An 8398-nucleotide genomic window follows, 5' to 3' on the forward strand; every position below is an offset into this window, starting at 1 on the left:
AGGAATTTTATTTTTTAAACTTTTCCTTTCCGTTCGTTGGGTTCTTTTGTTGGGAAGTTAGGTTGGGTTCTTTCTTTTGGCCCACTTTAAATTTTTTTTTTTGAAGGCACTTTACTGGGAAAAACCACTGCCCCCAGGACCTTAAAAATTTTCCGTGTGATAGTACTTAAGAGTACACCAGCCCTACTGCTTTGGGTTAACCATGAAAAGGTAAGGTAAACAGAGGCCAACGTTACTTTTAGCTGGGGGCACTTTACCCCGCAAAACCATTTCACCCGGGGCCCTTTAAACTTCACATACTGATGGGTACAATGAGTACCCACCCCTACAAAAAATGGGGTTCCCCGGTCAAAGGTCACGGTCTAAAGGGGTTTAAGTTAACTTTTGCTTAAAAGGTAATTTTACTCCCCAAAACCAAACTTCACCGGGGACCTTAAAAATTTTTCACATGCGGATAGTACTTATTGAACACCCCCCTACGGACTTTGGGGTGGCCCGGGTTTAAAAGGAAAAAGGTCCCGGGTTTCAAAGGCCCGGGGGTTGTGCGGGGGCATATGCACCATTAGGGGAAAGCTCTTTTTTTTAAAAGTTAAAACCCTGGGAAATTTTTCAAATTTTATCTACTTCAGTCAAAAACAAAGGGTTCTTTTTGGAAATGTAAAAGGGCCCCGGATGTCATTTTCACCATTTTCAAACAAATTTTGGTTAAACCCTTTGGGGTATATAAAAAATACGAAATTTTTTTTTCTTTGAAGTTTTTAATTTTTGGCTGTTTCATTTAACAGTTTTTTTTTGTGGCATGAATTTAGGGCCCAAGGGCCCCCAAACCTCACGAGCTTTTTTTTTTGGCATTTTTTAATAACAAAACAAAAAAACCAAAATAATTTTTTTTAAATAGTTATCTTTCAAAAAATTATTTATGATTTTTAAAAGTTTGGATTTTTTTCATTACAAACTGAAATTTTTGGGGTCAGTTATCTTTAAGGCCCGGTCCGTGCTTTAAAAATTGCAATACATCCCAAAAAATAGCCGCTGTTTCTCAATAAACCGACCCTTTTTAAAGTTAAAGAATTTAAAAAACTTTCCCTAAAAGAAAGTGTAAGGAAACGTTTGTTTCTTTTTTACAGATTCAAAGAGTACTTGATAATCTTGACTTGTGTCCCCGAAAAGGTTTAAAATGTAAAATAGTTACGGTCAAAAAATTCCAACTCGTAGAAGCAGAGCTTTAAAAAACCCAAAAACGGGGGCTTTGAATTTTTTATTTAAATTTAAAACCAGGGTTTCCCTGAACAGACCCATGTTTTGGGGAAAAACTATCATTGTCAAAAGTGGGTTTAAATTTAAAAAAACAAGATGAAATTCAATTAAAGATAAGAGTTTGTTCTTGATTTTGCCTAAATAAAAGGGTTAAATATTTAAATTTTAAATGTAGATCGGTTACAATGCGTGCGTTTCCCTGAGTATGTTCGCCTTTCACTAAAAAAGGAAAAAAAAAAAAGAAAACTGATGGAAATTTAAAGAATTGAAACACCTTTCCCCTTTGGGTTTAATATAAACTTTATTAGTCAAATATCCCAAAAAAATGATTTCTGTTTTAATGTTAAACCAACCCAAAAAAGCATTGAAATCCCCAAGTCATTGGTTTTGTTTGCGTTCAATGTTAAAATAAAAACAACGTTATAAGTTTTTGGTAATTTAAAGCAAGGACAATGTACAAGTTTTATTTTTCCCTTGTTGTATTTTCCAATGCGTTTGTGTTTTAAATTTTGATTTTTAAAAATGAAGATGATATTTGTTTTCAGTTACCTTATCGATTTAAAAATTTATGTTTTTGGGAATTTGTGATGAAATATCTTTTGATATGGGCAGGTGCAGCATGGGATGTAAAAATTATTGTCACTTTGGTAAACATTTTTTTTTGAAAAACTTCTGTTCTGTGACTGTTATGTTTTTTAAAATTAACACTGATCTGGGGGATTAAAATTTACAAAAGGAAGTAATGTTTTCCCCCATTTAACAAAAACACATAATGGGAGTATCTGTTTTTTTCTTGTTGTGATATCTTGGTCTTTTGAAATATAAAAACAATCTTTTAAAAAAGGTTAATTAGTGCAATAAAAAACTTCTTTCTAAAGAAAATAAAATTTTTACCAAAAGTTCAAAAACTGCTTTTTTAAGGTTTTCTCAAAATGGGTGAATTGACATTTTTTGGTTTTTTGTTTGTTTTTATTTCATTTAAATTCCCCAAATACTTCCCTCTATCAAAGGTTTAAAAAAATTGAATTTAAAAGTTAAAATTTAAAACCTTTATTTTTAAATTTTCCAGAAAAAACCAGAAAAATTGACGTTTTGGGTAAAACAAAACCCCCTTTTTTCTGAAAAAAAAAACCGCCTTGCTATGAAATTAGTTAGGGAAATTTTTGCAATCACCCAAATTTTTTTGTTTTTCCCTGAATCTCAGTAAACATTTTTATGATCGCGAGGTCTAGAAGGCCGAAAAATGGGAGTTTAAAATTGCTTTGAGAAAATAAAAATTTTTTCCAGTATATGGATGTTTTTCCCCCAGGTAACTTTTTGGTTTTTGCTGGTTTTTTTAGTGGAGATGTTTGTAAAAAATTTTTAAAAAGTTCAAACTTTTTCGACCAAATAAATACATGGAAGGAAAAATGGGGAAAGTGTGAATCATGACAGAAAAAAAAGGGAAAATTTAAAATTGCTTTGTTAAAGGGTGGGACCTTGGGGACTGAGTTCATATTTTACATTTTCTTTTTTTTCTCAGAAAAAAAATTTTTACAGCTGGGATAAGTGTTTGCGTATTCAATTGTTTTATTTATGAAAAAATTGCTTTACAAATTCTGTTACTTTGAATGGTGATCTATAAAAGTGTACTTTAGTGTTTTCATAAATAAAACCCATTTTTAATTTTTGGGGAAAGGGAAAAAAGTCCCCAATAAATTTGAATTTGTCTGAAATTTTCTGGAAAAATTAGGAAAAATGTTTTAAAGATGGATATTTTATGGGTTTTCCCAAAAATTACTGCGCCCCCCAAAACCCTGGCCATTTGAAGTGATGATGGAGAGTTAAATTTTCAACTGAAGATAACAATAGAGATTTATATATTTTTAAAAAAATCATGATGCTTTTGAAATGCTTTACATTAGTCCCTTTGGTATAGTTCAATTTTCACATTTATTTTGATGTGTACATATTACGTTTTTTTTTTTTTAATATTTGGAGAAAAATATGATAAAGCGGGGTCACCCCTTCTCCACTTAGAGGGTCCTATGTAGGTTGGGCCCCTCACTCAGGGCTTTGGATTCTCCGGCTGGCTTACCTTCGGAAGGTCGGGGGGTTTTCTACCCGGGCCCCCGGGCCTCCCTGATAAAAAAAACCTTTTTCATTTTTGTTTGAAACAGGCAGGGGGTTGCAATGATGTTACAATTGAGAATTCTTCTTAAACCCCCAAAACTGCTCAATGTTTTACCCGTAAAAGGGAAAAAACCCATGGCAAATTTTGGGAAGTTTACGAATTGAAAAAATTTTTATCAAGGACATTGACGATTTATTTCTTTACAAAAAACCGCATAAAGTATTTAAAGTACATTATATAAATATCAATGACAGGTGGGGAAAATTGATATTGTCAATCCGAGGGTGAAATGTCACCCGAGGCGAAAGTTTCGGTTTCTTGACATCCCCCCTTTAAATTAAAGTTTCCTAACAGATTCTTTTCCCTTGTGTCCCATTTAAACTTTGCCTAATTTCGGGGGTTACGACTTTCATTTTTTTTTTTTTGGTTTTGGCCCCGCCCATTTAATACATGCACTTTGAAATAGTTTTTGGGTGATTCAAGCACTTGATGAGGGAAAAAAGACTTTGGGAAATTTTAAATTAAATATATCATATCAAAAATCTTGTTTTTCGCAATATTTCCCAGAGGTTTGCCTCTTTTTTATAATATTTTAAAATTTTTAAAAAGTATTATTTTTTTTAAATGTTTTTTTTAAAAGAATAACGGGGCTTTTTTAATTTTGAGGATTTTAAAATTTAAAGGAAAAAGTTTTAAAAACGCTAAAACTTAAAAAAAAATATAATTTATAAAAAAAACATTGAATATGCATTGGGTTTCATCCTCGAGAGGATAATATCTTCCGAAGAAAAAATTAAATGATTATTGTTCAAAATTTAGAGGAATCTTTTCTTTGCATTTTGGAAAGTTTTCCAAATTTTCAAAATAGATCCCTTTTTATTTACAAACCTTTATGGTTTACATGAGGGTCGACTGCACTCCAAATTCCGCCACCCTGGAAAAACCATCGTGACTCTCTTAAGACTTTTTCCCGCATTAATTTTATTCTATCATGAACCATTTCGTTGATTGTTGAATTTTTTGAGGGGATTTTTTGGGGTGTAGGATCACCAAGTCTGAAATATGTAGAAAAAAATTGAAGACGGGGTTTTCATTAAATGTTTTAAATATTTACATTAAACTGAAATACAAAGTAGTTAAGAAAAATATTCAAAATAAATTATATAAAATTTAAAATTCCAAATTTCCTTTTTTTTTTTTTAAATTAAAATTTTTTTTCCCTTCTCCATTTGTTTGTACATACAAACCCAAATGCAGGCTGCTCTTTAGGGAACAAATGTTGGGGGAAAGGAAAAAAAATTTTTTAAAAAGCTTTTTGGAAAATTTTGTTGGAGTCCGAACAAATCGGGGGCTGTTCGAACAGAATTTCGAATTGAAAAATAATATAAAAAGGGTTTTTGTTCGTAGTACGAACACAATTCTAATTGCATTTTTTTAAAAATTAAATTTTTTTTCATTTCTCTCATTTGTTCGAAAGTAGGGAACAAATGTAGTGAGAAATGAAAAAAAATTTTTTAAAGGCATTTTGGAAATTTTTTGTTCGTAGGGCGAACAAATCTGGGCTGTTTAAACAAAATTATCAGAAAAAAAAAAAAAAATTTTGGAAAAGGTTTTGTTCGTACGTACGAAAAAATTTTCCAAATTGCTTTTTTTTTAAGAAAAAAAATTCTTTTTCTTTTTCTCTCTTTGTTCGTCGTACGAAAAAAAATTTCCAGACGTTCGTACTACGAAAAAAAATGATAGGAAAAAAATGAAAAAAAAATTTTTAAAGCGTTTGGAATTTTGTTCTTTAGTCCAAAACAAATCGGGGGTTCGAACAGGAATATCAGAATTAAAAAAATAATTGGACAGGATTTGTTCAAAACAGAATTTTCCGAATTAAAAATAATATGGACAGGATTTTTTTCGTACATCCGAAAAAAATTTCCCAAATTCCCTTTTTTTTTTTAAAGAATAAATTCTTTTTAAGTTCTCTCTTTTGTTCTTTAGGTACGAAAAAATCCGGCGGGTCGTACGAAACGAACAAAGGGATAGTGAAAAAATGAAAAAATTTTTAAGCAGTTTGGGAATTTTGTTGTATTTTCCGAACAAATCTGGGTGTTTGAACAAATTTTAATTGAAAAAAAAAATAGGGACGGGATTTGTTCGTACGTACGAAAAAAATTCCCAAAATTCCTTTTTTTTAAAGAAAAAATTTTCTTTTTCAGTTCTTTTCATTTTTTCGTACTTTCAAAACAAACCCGGGACTGTTCGAAAGTCCCGAAACAAATGATAGTGAGAAATGAAAATTTTTTTTAAAGCTTTTGGGAATTTTGTTCTTTTACGTCCGAAAAAATTTGGGGGTTTTCGAACAGAATCTCAGGAATTAAAAAATTTAATTTGGACAGGATTTTTTCGTATTTAACGAAAAAAATTTCCCAAATTTTTTTTTTTTGGGAAAAAATTTTTTTTTCGTTCTCTTTTTGGTTCGAGGACGAACAAATGATAGTGAGAAATGAAATAAAAAAGGGAATTTTTTAAAGCATTTGGGAAATTTTTTTTTTTGTTTTTTTTACGTCCGAACAAATCGGGCTGGTTTGGGAACAGAATTTTTCCAGTTTTTGAAAAAATAATATGAAGGATTTGTTCGTACGTCCCGAAAAAAATTTCCAAATTGCATTTTTTTAAGAATAATTTTTTTTCCGGTTTTTTCATTTGTTCGTACGTACGAACAAATCCGGGGGCCGTTCATAGTATAAACCAAATGATAGTGAAAAATTTTGAAAAAAAAAATTTTAAAGCTATTTTGGAATTTTGTTCGGATTTGGGAACAAATTGGAGCTTTTTTGCAGATGTCGGGAACTGAAAAATAATAGGGGAATAGGGTTTTTGTTCTTCGTACAAAACAGCCGGGAAATTTGTTCGTACGTACAAACCCCAAAATTTCCCCAAAATTGCTTTTAAAAATGTGAAAAATGAACAAGATTTTGAAAAATTTTTTTGGGGGTTTTGTTCGTACGTCCCGAAAAATTTTTTGATTTTTGTTGCTGGGGGTCTGCGTTTTCTTCAAATTTTTGTGTGATTTTCCCGGGTTTAAAAAACCCCTTTTAGCGGCAAAAAAAGAGGGGAAAAATCCGGAAGATCCTCTTTTTTTCCGGAAGCAGATTATTTTTTATTTTTTTTCATTTGTTTTTTCCCAGGTTTTATTTTTGTGGGGGTACTTGGGATTTGCCTTTGTCTGCCCAAATCATCCGTATGTTTTTGCCGTACAAAACTTTTTAAAAACGTTTTTTAGAGTTATCAAACATCAAAAGATTGACATTTAGCGTTAGGTTTTTTGTTCGTTCCTTTTGCATTTAGTACACTAGATGTTCAGCAGTATTTCAGTTATGTAACAGCTAGCAGAATACCTTCCCGTTTTTCTCCCCGAAGCGGAAAAAGTATTTTCCGCAAGTAATTACCTACTTCTCCGATGATTTAGAGATGGGGGACAAATAATTTTAGACACAATGTCTTTTCACAATCGTCACAGAGAACATATACCTCGCCAAGGGATCAAACTCACGAACCCGCGATTCGGGGGGATCTGCATTTCCCCTTTATTGATCTGAGCAGGAAAAACATTTAGCAGGTAAAGGTTGTGCATCTCAAATTTATTTAAACAGGGGTTATAAAAACTGTATATGAATTTATTAAGGGTGAGTTTTGCATTTTGGGTTTTTTTAAAGGAATTTTTTTTGCAAAAACCAGATTTATGGCGCTTGATTTAGTCAAAATATTTAAAAAACCCCCTTTAAAAGGTTGGGGGTCGCACCTACCTCAAAAAAGTTTTTGACCTAGAGTTTTAAAAAGGGTTTTTTAAAAATGATGTTCTGCATATGAAGTTTAAAATTCCCCCAACCCCCAAAATTAATAATTTACTCTTTAATTTTTTTCCCTGGGGGTTTTTAGTGCCCTTTGCCCCCTCCCTGCATTCCCCCCGATGCTTATTGAATTTTCTTTAAATTTGTTTAAATGTCAATAAGTAACATACCTACCTACGGTCCCAGAAAAACGGGGAAACCTTTTTAGTTCTTAGTCTATTTAGAAAACAGCCCCATTAACCCAAATTTAGCCCTTTAAAAAAACCAAAAAACAAAAAGTGGAGATTTTTGTAGTGCTTAGTAAATTTATTGTTAAAAACCAGCAAAAAAAAGAAAGGTTTTTTAAACCACCACCCCAATTAAACAGGTTAACATACTGTTTTTTCAGTTTTAATGGTAAAAAAAGGACCTTGAAATCACGTGACCTTCTTACATACCCCATTTTTTTTAGAAATGATAGTATACTTTTTTTTCCCAAAAAAAATTTTCCAAAGGGTATTTAAATAATTCAAGGGCCCAGGTTTTTAAATTTTTTAAGTGCCCTTTAATTACTAAACATTATATTCGGTTTTTTTTTTGGGGTTAGCTTTTTAAAATTTTTAAATATTAATATTATTATTATACAGATTTATATTTAAGTTTGAGTATTTGAGTTTTTTAAATTTTTCAGTAAAAACTAAGTATTTTCCGAGATACCTGCTTACGTAAAAAACCTTGTTTTTACAAGGAAACTTTTTCCCCAATCTTTTTACTCGTCCTATGGGGTTAATTTTTTTAAAAATTTTATTAAAGACATATTTTTATATTTTAACCCCAAACCCAAAACGTTTAAAATTTGAAAAAAACAAAATTTCGCATTTTGCATTAGTGTTTTCCCATCCAGTGGCTGGGCAAATTACGTAAAAAATTTTTTCTCCAAACAAAGGGGAAACCCCGTTATTGCACACAAGGTGGGGGGTTTTTTCCAAATGGTTTGTTCCCTTTGCCGCATTAAATTTCCCGGGTTTGGTTTTGGCCCGGATGTCCACAATTCAATTGAAACCCGATGACCCAAGGAAATTCGTTAAGGCATAAATATTGTTATTACCCATTTACCCGATTAATAAAAGGAGATTTTAATTTTGACGTCAAAAGTATATCCCCGGGTAAATCAGCTTGAAAAATAGTGACACTGAAAATTTAATTT

Source organism: Mercenaria mercenaria, chromosome 4 (assembly GCF_021730395.1).
Source record: "Mercenaria mercenaria strain notata chromosome 4, MADL_Memer_1, whole genome shotgun sequence".
NCBI classification, from domain to species: Eukaryota; Metazoa; Mollusca; class Bivalvia; order Venerida; family Veneridae; genus Mercenaria; species Mercenaria mercenaria.